General features: G+C 38.7%; 1 long non-coding RNA gene across 1 annotated transcript in view; it reads right to left on the minus strand.

Moving 5' to 3' along the window:
* Positions 1-3,576, minus strand: part of LOC138697194 (uncharacterized) — a 334,730-nt gene extending 331,154 nt beyond the window's left edge. The window contains exon 1 of the long non-coding RNA XR_011331556.1: positions 2,979-3,576. This is a non-coding gene — a long non-coding RNA (uncharacterized lncRNA). The remainder of the gene's footprint in view (positions 1-2,978) is intronic.
* Between the last annotated feature and the right edge of the window lie 11,253 nt (positions 3,577-14,829).

Raw genomic sequence — 14,829 nt, forward strand, 5'->3', positions numbered from 1 at the left:
CGCATCTGCAGTCGAAACGATGTATTCCGAAGAGTAATCAACGATTTTATTTATATAGCTAAAACACAAGTTATTACGGCATATCGTTATTTTAGCCTACAGGATAAATTGTTTCAGGACATCATCATTTGTGGCCTGCTTACTCTCTAAATGTAATTTTGCGTACATGCACGAAACATTATGTGAAACACATCTGTGGAAAACTGTCAGAAACTTTGTATTCACTGAGAAGCTTTTCTTCCCTCTAATTACATGAAGACAGCACACTCTTGCATATTTAATAGCATTATAACATATGGAATTTTACTTTGGGGGAGCAGTACTTACAGTGCTTAGGTGTAAAAGAAAGCTATTAGAATAATCACAAATTCTCGTGTATACGAACACTGCAAATAGTATACTATGGTTGATGGAGGGGAAGAGCGATCTGCACTTATCTATCCCCTCAACTAACCCACCCTAACCTTGTCGCAGATCTCGACCTCCAGGTCCAGGGAAAATACTCTTTTCATTCACACGTAGTTTTACGACGTCACTGTGTATGCAGTAAAGGGTTAAAAATAATATTGGTAGACCGCACGGAAGGTAATTCTGGTTTACCGAAGAATACGAAACAGCCATATTACGCTCCATTGATGAAACAAAGATGGCGACTATGACGTAATATGATAATTATGCGTATGTCCAAGGCATACCAAAACCCTCAACTAACCTAACCTAACCTGTCACTGATTCTTGGTCTTACGAAAAATGTCAGTCTACTAAAAACAGTTCCGTATCGTATTCTCCAGTAGAACCGGAAATTCTCACTGGCTATGCTAATAGACAATTTTCTACTAGGGCCTACATTGCAGCGTTGACGGTTGTGTGGTTAAAGTAGGCCTAATGGTAGTTTAAAGAACATGAGGACTGTCAGACCTATATATACTTGAATTACTGTAAAAAATACAAATTAATAAATACTAATATTTACAAATTCTCATAATCGTATTAAAATGTTAATTAATATTGTAGAAACACCAAAGATAGTCATTCTAAATTCACCCTTGCTCATATAACATAATGTGGAAATTTCATTAGAAACTCTCTTGAAGTCACGACTTTAAAATTGTGTCTGATCTTAGTTAACCTATAAAATGAGATATGTCAAACATATCCTTATGTCTGGTATTATAATTCTGAAATGTACAATTCATAATATACTTATGAAAATACTGTTTAACAAATAATAATAGGCCTAATTCAAGTAGGCCTATGCATAATAGGCCTGACAGTTATAATTTTCTTTAAACTATTGGCAATTATGTAGTAAGCATCGGCCAGGCTGCCATTTTTCCGCAATAGAGGTCCAGGGCAGGTACTTTCCTGTCAGAATGTAGGTACAGAGACTGGCAATATGTTAATCATAAGAAAACTCTGAAAACTTAATTAAAATATTGGTTTTGTACGTTTAATCAACTGTCTGAAAACTGGATGAAACCTCATAGGCTAAGTGACAACAATAATGACATCACTCAAGAGGCAACTAAGCCAGGAGATAGTGAGGTTGAGTGGCCAGTTCCTTTCCTTCCCCATTACCTACTTCGCTAACTACTAACGAATTTCGATAATTATTTACTTTATCTATACCGTAGTCGTTGAAGTGCAAGTGTTGCATCATTCACATTGAGTATTGTGTTTGTGGCATGGAGTTGTTTAGCATATAAGTAACATAACGATCGTACCTTCACAGATTCAAGATTATTCCAACTCCAACGTGCCCTTGCAGACTAAAAGAAGAGCAGACAGTCAACCATATAATATTAAGATGTGCCACACCGACAAAAGAAAGAATTCTACGAGCTAATATAATACGCACAGGTCAAACATGGCGTCCACCTTTTGATCAGTTCACAACAACATACCTCGAAAGCTTTAGAAATTTTATAAAATCCATACAATTTGGCAAAATGTAACAGCAATTGAAATTAGAAATAATATTAGCAATGGTGGTAACCTAAAATAGAAGAAGTACAATTAGGCAACACTTGTATTTCAAGATCTCAATCAAAATTGTAAAAACCTTGTTCTCATATCATAAATTATGTAGTTGTAATATTTTATGTAAAGCATGTAGTATTACTCCAATGTAATGGAGCATGCTGATATAAAAAGAAAATGGCCGCTTCTAACCTAACTTCCGGGAGAGTGAAGCATAGCCGGATGGAAGTCACAAAGTAAGAAGCAGAGAAATAGTGGATAGGAACGATCTCGATTAAGTAAATAAATAGGCCTATGCATATTTCATTATCAGACTTGAGATGTATCCAACAATTGTTCTTCCTCTCTAACACATAACATCAAGTGAGATGTACTGCCTTAGACACAAAAAATGACCGATCTCCTGTAGCTTGAATTTGGCTAAGTCCACTTCTGGCAGCGCCTGGTTCACACAACTAGGGAAAGGATGTTTATTTTGCACCTAATTTTCCCCTTGAGTTTACCTTTGTTACAGATTATTCACAACACTTGACTTTTAAACAGATAGAAAAAGAAACAAAAACAGAACGGAGTCGTGCATAAGAAATTCCTTCACATGTAAACATAAGCTCTCTCGGAATTCAACGAAGGCTTTCGAAAGGGATTTAAGCGTATGACAGCTGGTCATTTTTTACGCATCGGCCAGAATCTCAGAAGAAAAAATATATTTTGGCCTACTATACGTGGTGAAGTTTGTGCCCTGGACCTCCATTGTGGGAAGATGGCGTTCTGGTCGAAGTTTACTACATAATTAGGTCTAACATACAATATTCCCAAATACAATTATTTGGAGTGGATCATATGCAAAGACTGAGAGAAAGCTGAAAAGAGGGAAGACTGGATAATTCTGGGTTTGCAGTGAAGGACCTGGTCTTGTGCAGAAAACTATGAATGAACTAAGTTAAACTCATTCTTAACTGCAAATTACAAAATCCGGATATGTAATGTCTTGTACTTACCCTAGTCATGTTGGCTTCCTAGCGGATGTTGCTAGAGATTCAATCGATGACAACACATTACTGTTTTTAAGTTGTAAGTATCACACATTTAATCCAGTTTCCAAAATGTCTGGCTTTAACTGCTTATTCTAACAATTCGCAAGCGCTCGGCTTGGGTTCGAATCCCGCTTGGACTAATTACGTGTTATATGATATTCAGTTTCGTAACAGCCATGACAGTCTTCCGCGCCATTCCCCTCTGTCCATTCGCTGCGGTTAGTATTAACGTGGCTAGAATATCAGGCATCGGATGGCGAATTCTCGGACTGATCTATAAACAGTTACAAAAAAAGTCTCCGTCTTCATGACAGTGCCTGGCGTTTTCCGCTCCTCGCTTCAAATACTACGGATTAGTTATGTACCACTTTGACCTTCATCGCCGAACTCACTTCAAACTGATGTTATTGCTACAAACGCGCGTATTCGTCTTCTATTTTAAGAAAATTTATTATTTCACGACAGAATCGAGTATTAACACACAATATTTAGTTGAAAAGCACTATTTCACAGCAAGACGCAGACAAAAAAAAAAAAAAAACACGTAACATAGTTCGAAACATCCCGTGTCGAATACTCTTCAATCACTGAGGGTGCAGAGCAACCAACACACAATTTGGCCAAGACTATCAGCGCACCATAAAACAAAAGTTTGTAACACTGTGCCATTTATGATTTATAGCTTATTCAACTGTCCGTTCAGGTACTGAGTAGGAAATCAGAAGAAGAAGAAGAAGAAGAAGAAGAAAAAGAAGAAGATAGTTGATAGCTTAAGACGCACAGCAGATGTCAGAGGAAAATCTTATAGTCTCGGGTTCGACTGTAACATTCCTAACTAAAGTGGCCATGTCTAGTAATGAAATGATGTGGGGAAATGAAGGGCTCGTTCATATTGGAGAGGGATAAACGGTACTACTCGTATGAACTATGTGGACAAGGAGTCAATGACATAAAAGTCATGTTGAAGTCAGAGAGATCATAACGAACATAGATAAACTTTCGCTGCCATTTGTAGGCTTGCATTACCATTTTTAGCGAACAAAACATTAGGCCGCTCACTTCTTTTAGGCGCCATCTTATCACTCGTTTTTTAATATCGTCACGGCAGGGCGATAAACACGAAATGTGACCGAGAGAGCAGCAAGAAGTATAGCACAGTAACTGATGTGGGCTACTCAGCCTATAAGCGACTAGCATACTAAGTGATCTGGGCTACTCAATATAAACGACTAGCATAATAAATGATATGGGTCCCTCAATATAAGCGACTAGCACAAGTGATGTGGGCTACTCAATATAAGCGATTAGCACAATAAATGATGTGGGCTACTCAATATAAGCGACTAGCATACTAAGTGATCTGGACTACTCAATATAAACGACTAGCATAATAAATGATATGGGTCCCTCAATATAAGCGACTAGCACAGTAAGTGATGTGGGCCCCTCAATATAAGCGATTAGCACAATAAATGATGTGGGCTACTCAATATAAGCGATTAGCACAGTAAGTGATGTGGGCCCCTCAATATAAGCGACTAGCACAATAAATGATATGGGCCCCTCAATATAAGCGACTAGCACAGTAAGTGATGTCGGCCCCTCAATATAAGCGATTAGCACAGTAAGTGATGTGGGCCCCTCAATATAAGCGACTAGCACAGTAAGTGATGTGGGCCCCTCAATATAAGCGACTAGCACAAGTGATGTGGGCCCCTCAATATAAGCGATTAGCACAATAAATGATGTGGGCTACTCAATATAAGCGACTAGCACAGTAAGTGATGTGGGCCCCTCAATATAAGCGACTAGCACAAGTGATGTGGGCCCCTCAATATAAGCGATTAGCACAATAAATGATGTGGGCTACTCAATATAAGCGACTAGCACAGTAAGTGATGTGGGCCCCTCAATATAAGCGACTAGCACAAGTGATGTGGGCCCCTCAATATAAGCGATTAGCACAATAAATGATGTGGGCTACTCAATATAACCGACTAGCACAGTAAGTGATGTGGGCCCCTCAATATAAGCGACTAGCACAAATGATGTGGGCTACTCAATATAAGCGATTAGCATACTAAGTAATGTGGGCTACTCAATATAAGCGATTAGCATACTAAGTGATGTGGGCTACTCAATATAAGCGGTTAGCACAGTAAGTGATGTGGGCTGCTCAATATAAGCGATTAGCACAGTAAGTGATGTGGGCTACTCAATATAAGCGATTAGCATACTAAGTGATGTGGGCTACTCAATATAAACGACTAGCACAATAAATGATATGGGCCCCTCAATATAAGCGACTAGCACAGTAAGTGATGTGGGCCCCTCAATATAAGCGATTAGCACAATAAATGATGTGGGCTACTCAATATAAGCGATTAGCACAGTAAGTGATGTGGGCCCCTCAATATAAGCGACTAGCACAATAAATTATATGGGCCCCTCAATATAAGCGACTAGCACAGTAAGTGATGTCGGCCCCTCAATATAAGCGATTAGCACAGTAAGTGATGTGGGCCCCTCAATATAAGCGATTAGCACAGTAAGTGATGTGGGCCCCTCAATATAAGCGACTAGCACAGTAAGTGATGTGGGCCCCTCAATATAAGCGACTAGCACAAGTGATGTGGGCCCCTCAATATAAGCGATTAGCACAATAAATGATGTGGGCTACTCAATATAAGCGACTAGCACAGTAAGTGATGTGGGCCCCTCAATATAAGCGACTAGCACAAGTGATGTGGGCCCCTCAATATAAGCGATTAGCACAATAAATGATGTGGGCTACTCAATATAACCGACTAGCACAGTAAGTGATGTGGGCCCCTCAATATAAGCGACTAGCACAAATGATGTGGGCTACTCAATATAAGCGATTAGCATACTAAGTAATGTGGGCTACTCAATATAAGCGATTAGCATACTAAGTGATGTGGGCTACTCAATATAAGCGGTTAGCACAGTAAGTGATGTGGGCTACTCAATATAAGCGATTAGCACAGTAAGTGATGTGGGCTACTCAATATAAGTGATTAGCATATTAAGTGATGTGGGCTACTCAATATAAGCGACTAGCACAAGTGATGTGGGTTACTCATATAAGCGATTAGCATACTAAGTGATGTGGCTACTCAATATAAGCGATTAGCACAGTAAGTGATGTGGGCCCCTCAATATAAGCGATTAGCATACTAAGTGATGTGGGCTACCCAATATAAACGACTAGGGTCCACACCTGTGGAGTAACGGTTAGCGCGTCTGGCCGTGAAACCAGGTGGCCCGGGTTCGAATCCCGGTCGGGGCAAGTTACCTGGTTGAGGTTTTTTTCCGGGGTTTTCCCTCAACCCAATACGAGCAAATGCTGGGTAACTTTCGGTGCTGGACCCCGGACTCATTTCACCGACTTATCACCTTCATTTCATTCAGACGCTAAATAACCTAGATGTTGATACAGCGTCGTAAAATAACCCAATAAAAAATAAATAAACGACTAGCACAATAAATGATATGGGCCCCTCAATATAAGCGACTAGCACAAGTGATGTGGGCTACTCAATATAAGCGATTAGCATACTAAGTGATGTGGGCTACTCAATATAAGCGATTAGCACAGTAAGTGATGTGGGCTACTCAATATAAGCGATTAGCATACTAAGTGATGTGGGCTACCTAATATAAACGACTAGCAGAATAAATGATATGGGCCCCTCAATATAAGCGACTAGTACAAGTGATGTGGGCTACTCAATATAAGCGATTAGTATACTAAGTGATGTGGGCTACTCAATATAAGTGACTAGCACAATAAGTGATGTGGGCTACTCAATATAAGCGACTAGCACAATAAATGATGTGGGCTACTCAATATAAGCGAGTATCCAGTTCCATATCATCAATTTGAAGACCGCAAATAAAAAGTAACATCACAAGCTATTACAAAGAACTGCATCATGTAAAACACTAATAAACGTTTTATTCTATTCAAATCATAACGTTTACGTCTAAATCAGGGCTGGGCGTCGAGAGCGGATCTAGATTCTAAACGGGGACGCTTAATATTCATCTGTCACTGAATCAACGCTGCGCGGGAAGAAAGGGGATGAAGAGAAATCATATGGCTCCCCGTGAGAGAGTAGAATCTGCTCTTGCTGCCCAGCTCTGGTCTAAATAATACTAGGCCTTCATATGTGTTCAGTACAGAAAGTGAAATAAATGTTTCTTCTTATTGAGGTGCATGGAAAATTATTTTATTTAGTCATGACCTGTAAACTGTACGTAATTCAATAATATAAACTATGAACAGAGATGACGGGGAAATTCAATTGCTAGGAAATGCATGAAAGTAGTGAGGAATAAGAAATATGCTATCGTGGTGATGGGTGCACAGAATCAGTGTTAATGAACGAACAGGGTAGGGTAATGTGTCACGTCATCTTCAAGTGATATTCCTACACATGAAGTCTATGCAAACGAAATTCAACAGGCAGGACTGTCAGTTGTAAGTTCGCGTTCGACTCCTGACAGATTTATCTCTCCTATAGGACACGGCTTGCGTAATGCTGACCACATGTCCTGAGAGACCCACTGTTTGTGCTGCTCGTATGTAAAGAGGACTGAACGGGCTACAGGACCCAGTCCTTGAAAGCACATCTGCAACCGGATGCGGTGCGATCTGTTATACCTGTATAAATCAATTATCATTATGAGCGAGATTCGTTGCGGAAAGAATACGACGTTGAAAGTACAAGGGCGTTGAAACCGATTTCAATGAACAATTTACACTGAAGTAGATTGGGAGACATTCTCATTGTGAGGTCTACTGTCCGGGCATGCGGTGAAATTCTGCTGATCGAATATGAGGGAACAAAAAAGGAGTTTCTTGAGGAGCACTTGCCTCACTAACTCGCTTCGTTTAAATGAGAAAGGTAAATATATCTGTGGTAGATTTCAATCTTGTCTCATTTATGTCGCAAGGCAAAATGTAATTGATTCCTGCTGCCATTAACAAAATAAACTTTCCAGAAGAAATTTAGAAAATTGGTTTCTTTCTCGAGGGATCCAGAGTAAAAGGAATATTGTGGAGTGGGAGGAGCAGATAGTGGGGGGGGGGGGGTTCTTTGTGCGAGAGTCTCTGTGCAGCGAATTTAATTGCAAACAAAATGTGTAGGGTTTGATATTCGTTTCCTAACAAATTACGGATTTGTTGTTGTATTGTCTTCTGTAATTTGATACTGGGTGCCTTGTCGGAGTACAGAAAATGTTTACGTAATTTGTATGTCATGTAGAACAAATGAAGAACGAACCATGCTACCTATAATATTAAACGACCTCAACAGAACGAACAGGAAAATCTGTAGTGAACATGCTTCACATTCTGCGTATAATGAATGTTTAAACAGATTTCACGCAATCCTCCTACAGCATGAACACACAAACAACGTACACATCTTCTCAAGCACACTGCTCATATGAAATGGTTAGTGCTGAGAATGTATAGCATAGTATTAGCATACGAAACATCTGGGAAGAATCGATATCAAGAACCAACTCAGGAGTCATGGAATTGATAGAAACAGCGTTGAACAAGCAAGGAATGCATATATTATTTTCTAATGCATCTGCATGTCAGCGACAGAGTTCCTCCATTGACATCTCGTTCTAAATGAGGCAGTAGAGCAAGTGGACAGCATCAAATACTTGGGGTGTACTATAAGCAGTAACATGAGCTGCAGCCAGGAAGTCAAAAGGAGAATAGCAATGGCCAAGGAAGCTTTTAATAGAAAAAGGAGCATCTTCTGCGGACCTCTGGAGAAAGAACTAAGGAAGAGACCAGTGAAGTGCTTTGTATGGAATGTGGCATTAGGCCTATATGGATGGCGGAAACATGGACATTATGACGAAGTGAAGAGAAGCGAATAAAAGCTTTTGAAATGTGGATATGGAGGAGATCAGAAGTGGACAGACAGAATAAGAAACGAAGCTGTGTTGTGTTGGAAAGAATGATGCTGAAACTGATCAGGAAGAGAAAAAGGAACTGGTTGAGAAGAAACTGCCTAATGAAGGATGCACTGGAAGGAATGGTGAACGGGAGAAGAGTTCGGGGCAGAAGAAGATATCAGATGATAGACGACATTAAGATATATGGATCATATGCGGAGAAAAGAGGAAACACTGGAGAAAGCTGGGTTTGCAGTGAAAGACCTGCCCTTGGGCAGAACACTATGAATGGATTATTATTATTATTATTATTATTATTGTTCAGTAAAACTACTACAATTTCGAAGTGGAATGAGCCAAAAGTGCCTCAATCCTTGAAGTTTGTTATTATTATTATTATTATTATTATTATTATTAAAACAACCCTGCTCTGATGGAGGAATCCAGGCAAAATTTGTCACTTTGTTATTTCTTGCTGATGTTAAATTTCAATTCAGTATAACCTCTGCAGTTCAAAGTATCGTTAAATAAGCTATTGCTACCACCACCACCACTAGAGTTGCCAGGTTTCAGTATTCTTATACACATTTTCTTCAGTCTCTCGTATTTCATAGTGTTTTCTCCTGTATTTAATCCATATCAGCCTATGGGGTCGTTAACAACTCAAAGGATATTTTAAAAATTGTTTCAAATTACAAAATGAATACATTGTTAAGGTTGGTAACAATTACAGTCTCGAGTTCAACATCTAGATATTCAGCACAATTTCTCTTTTGAATGAATGTTGTCCAGTTTTGGTCTAAATTGTCGATTGAATGGTTGCTGTACCTTTGTGCATTACAAAGCATAGAAGTGTAAGGGAGAAATTAAAGTTTGATTCTCAATTTCATTTACTGACTATATAATATGTTAGTGTTAATATGATCACGAAAGAGTAATGGATAGTCAAGCATAATTGTCCAATATTACAAACTCATAGATTTAGCACAAAAGCAGCATATATTTTGATGGGTCATCAATTATTGGGCAGATATCATAGCAGTACATTATACACAGGTTGTAAATAAAGTAGTGGCAACACTGCCGAGAATGGGTCATGCGCAATCGCGACAACTGATGATCGTAGTTGGAGATATTGTCGATGTACCGAATGATAAAACCAGTTGCTATGACAACTGATGTTGTTATTGTGGGTGGTTAAATGTAGAGCACTATTTTTAATTGCTCTAAAGCATGTTTACTAAACTTGAGCAGCGATCATGGATAAGAATCGAGTTAGCTCGTGGTAGAAATGCACGCCAATGTCATCAAGGGTTACTTGAAGCTTGTGGTAACGATGCACTACCGTATCGGATAGTTGCAAGAGGGTCTCTGGATTTTGTAGGGGGTTGGAATGAGATGGCACATGTGGCTCGCAAAGATCGTCTCTTCATTTGTGACGAATAAGTGGAGTTAGTGCGAGGTCTCCATGCCGTTGACCATCGCTGGAGTGTACGAGAATGATCTATGGAGGTTGGGCTCTGTCATCAAACTGTGTGACACAGCCTCCACATGAGAAGAATTGCAGCATGCTGGTTTCGTCATAACCGGACAGAAGCACAGAAGTGGCACCGATACGCAATAGCTCAACTGCACCTACACAGATACCACAACGAAGAGGACGTATTCCTGCAACATTGACGAAACGTGGGCAAGAGCATACAAGCCTGAACTAAAGCGTCAGTTTAATGATGGCACCACAAAGGATGACCACGTCCAAAAAAAAAAAATGCGATGAACCCTCTAGGGTGAAAATCATGTTGATAGTGGCATCTGAAAGTGAAGGTGTTATCATTAGCCATGCCGTACTTCAAGACCAAAATGTCAATGCAGTGTACTACTAACATTTTCAACACAACCTATGTCCAGCTATGTGATGCAAACGTTCATATTTCCTGAGACACAATCCACAGGAGCAGAGGCTGAATTGCTACAGAGATGGGATTGGGAAGTATTGGAACACCCCGTATTCCCCTGACATGAATCCTTGTGACTACGACTGGTTTCCAAGGAAAGAGAAGGAGAGGAGTCCAGGGTTGGGAATAATAGGACAATCATCTAAGGGGAATATGGAGAGTATAAGGAAAGGAGTCTTTGCGAGTGTAAGTTATGAAAGAGACTGCGACGAAGAGAAGAAAGAAGTCGAGAATACAACAGACGAGAGCACAGATGGTCAAAGTCCAGCAACCGTGGGTGATATTGAGAGGGAACTAAAAATGATGTGCGAAAAACTAGATGAAACTTGTATAAAAATTCAACCAGTTATGTGATAGTTAAACAAACAAGGAAGTGCAAACTAAGACGTGTGAAGTGTAACAAGTGAACTAGAGGAGAAATCTGACTTGGTCTGAGGCATTAGATGCGGTCAAAAATGTGAATATTAGATCAATTAGTGTAACTGAAGTGAAACTGTGAATAATATAGAGGAACAAGTAATGAAGTGTTAATAGAAGATCAATAGAGTAAATTAGAGAGAAGAAAAGCAACATGGTAGTGAGACTAATAAGAGTTGGAGATAGCATGTAAGTAATAGATAGGGTTTGATGTAATTGAGAGGGGAAATAGGGGAAGTGAGGAGGCAGAAAGTGAGTGCAAGTAGTGAGAGTGAACCGTAAAAGTTATCCAATAAATAGCAAGGAGGTATCACAATCATTAGAACATTGCAATAATAATTGAGACAAATAATATAAGAAGATAAAGTACATGAGATAGTAGAAATATTAGTGAATACTAGTCAGAGATAAAAAGGTTTTAACGATAAACATAAAAGTAGGGATAACAATAATGAAAGATGACAATGATAGTAGTAGAGATGGAGGAGTAGATGTAGACGAGAATGTTTCTATATAAGAGTAAGGTGGACAGTATTGCATAGCATTCGGGAATTATATTGAAGGATGATAAAGAAGGTTAAGAGTTGTAAATACTGTACATCAGAAAGGATGGAGGAAGAAACAGACAGAAGCAGGGTTAAACTTTAGGTAATTGGAAGATTTGGGGAGACATAGATGATAAGAGAAATATGATGGAATGTAAGCAAGGTAGTGATGGACCATATGCAGAAATGTGAGGGAAACCACTACCTGAAAGCCGTATGATGACAATAAATATGAATATGAATACAACTTGTTTCCAGGGTTGAAAGAACCGCTTAGAGGCAAGAGTTTCCAGATATTGCATCAGTGCTTCACGCAGTAGACCAGTCCGTCAGAGAGATCAACAGAAACAACCTCGCTAACGGCATTCAGCAGTTACCACGGATTTGGCAAAATATACAGCAACATGCTGGTGATTATATTGAAGGGATGTAAATGTATTTTCCATGTAAGTTCAATAATATGTTCGTACTGTCTATGTTGGCACTACTTTATTTACAACTCTCATATAAGCATTCAAAATATTACACTACTAATTTTATGAAGCTTTCAGCAGTCTGTTGTGGTAATAAAATACTCCACCGTCTGTAAATCTGGGTTCGATTTTTTGGTAGTTTAATTATATGACGCAATGCTCTGCCTCGGTTATAATGTGAAAATAATTATTTCTATGCTAGATTCCAGGCTGTTCTCATCTCATATTTATTGAATAGCAACACACACTTCACATCCAGATGATCTTTCTTTTATTATGAACGGTATTCCTTATTTTACAAAGCTAGGTCAGGGCTGACAACATAGGACATACTTGACTGAACACAGTAACTGAAGATTCTTGCTTTGGCTGCAACAGAGGAGGTTCAACACCATACCGTACTCTTCGGACATACATGTAACAACAGAGCAGAAGTCCCCCCAAGCTGATGTAATATGCAGATACATGGGAGGAGATCAATTAGACTCCAATATCGCTGCTTACAGTTAAATCATCATCAGTTACTTTTTGTAGAATTAGCTCTTTGAGTGCTTCTCCAGTTTTTTGGCTTACATTGAAGAAGTCAATGAAATCTCAACAATTCCAGGGCTGTTTTCTCAAATTTTTACATACCTAATTATTTGAGGCATTTGCTCTAGGTGGCTCACATCTGAAGTACAATCAATCATCTTAGAGAAATATTTTGCTACTTTGATGTCATTCACGAATTGTTCTTTTGCTTTTCCAGCAATTATTTTCAGTTATTCATTTTGAACGCTAGAAGAAAAGTAGCTAACTTGTCCTTTTATGATGGTTAACGTGTTCTTGTAGTGCTGGATGGTATTGTGAGACAAGTTCGACTGTATTTAAGAATTTTCCACATCTACGATCGGAGAAATCAAGATTTTCACGTAATCCCGGTAGAGGGCTACCCTGTTTTGCCAAATGCATTATCACATCCACGATTGAATGTAAAACAGATTTCCAGTGAATCTCTTCTTCCACTATTTGGTTCTGCAAATCTTTGTCAATATCGGTTCTAAGAGTAAGAGAACATTCAAGAATTTTCCAGGTACAAAATCATTTTTTATGAGCCAAAGTTCTTTCGTGTTCAAGAATTCTCTCACTAACTTCTTTCCACTTACTGAACCCTTCCTCTTTTAACTAAAAACGACAAATTTTGACCTGAGAAAGTGTTAGAAAACAGTTTGCATGGCAAGCAAAACAACGCATTTTTGCTAGAGCTGTATAACAACCAAGCTCTTTCTCCTGTTTTTCATCTGGGAGTTGTTTAAAAAACTAATCCCTAGTAAGTTATTGCCCTTGTGTTACGTTTAGTAAAATCAGGCTCAGTCTTTGGAGTTTCTATTAGAGTTTTAATAATGAAACATTTCTGTGAGTCGAACAGTATCTTGGCCATGTTCCTGGATCCTTCACACTATATTCGAAATCCAGAGACTAACAAGGAAAATCCTTTCTTACGCCATCAGGTTGATAAGACTAGTCCTGCCTTCAGTTGCTTGTTTTCCCTTTTCGTTGTCTTCATTGGGGTCTGGAACCAGAGAGCAGGAAAATTAAGGAAAATACTGGAGAGTTGGCATATACCGCATGTTATTGTTGTATTTGAAAATGTACTAGACTTGGGAGAGTTGAATAAAAAAGAAACTAGTTAAAGATAAAGTTATTGGCTAATAGTACATTATGCAACGAGCCTATAATGGTAGTAATTAAGACGCGAGTATGTTTGTTTATGAAACGAGCGCGAGTTTCATAATCTTCATACGAGCGTCTTAATTACCATTATAGTCAAGTTTCATACGACTTTTTGTGCTCGACCATATTTCTAACTTGAAATTATTCATAAGTATTCATGTTATTCTTATCTGACTGGGGAGTGGAACTGACCTTGTGCAATATTTCGTAAATTGTGAGATGTGCGCAGACGCGAAAGTATTGATTTTTTCCGAGAAACAAATGTCATTGACCTTGATATAATCTAGAGAGTAAGATAAACATTAATCTTGATATAACCTTGAAATTGATTTAGACATTGAAAAACGAGATGACAAATTGAATTTATTTGAATATTATTTACAATTAACGCTAATTATTATAGTAACAGAACATAACCTTCTGCGACAGTATTGGATTTCCAGCCTCCGTGATGTTTCGCTAGTTGTCTTTCGATTGCATATCCGAGAATAATCGATACTTGCGCTTTCATATTGCTACAATGGTGTTTTCTGATTGGTGGAACACCTGAACTTTAATGAATAGGTGTACTTTAATGAGGTCCATTAAAGGGCTGCTACCAGGTGTATAATTACTACATTTCGGCATGGTCGAGCATAAAAATATTAAAGCAATTAGTTAAAGTTAAAAGTTGACTTTTTACATAAGTAACCCTTAAAGTGTTTTGTTATGGTTTCAGTGCGTGTTCAATACAATAAATGTGTGTCGTTAAAGAACAATTAAAAAAATT

Source organism: Periplaneta americana, chromosome 3 (assembly GCF_040183065.1).
Source record: "Periplaneta americana isolate PAMFEO1 chromosome 3, P.americana_PAMFEO1_priV1, whole genome shotgun sequence".
Classification (NCBI taxonomy): Eukaryota; Metazoa; Arthropoda; class Insecta; order Blattodea; family Blattidae; genus Periplaneta; species Periplaneta americana.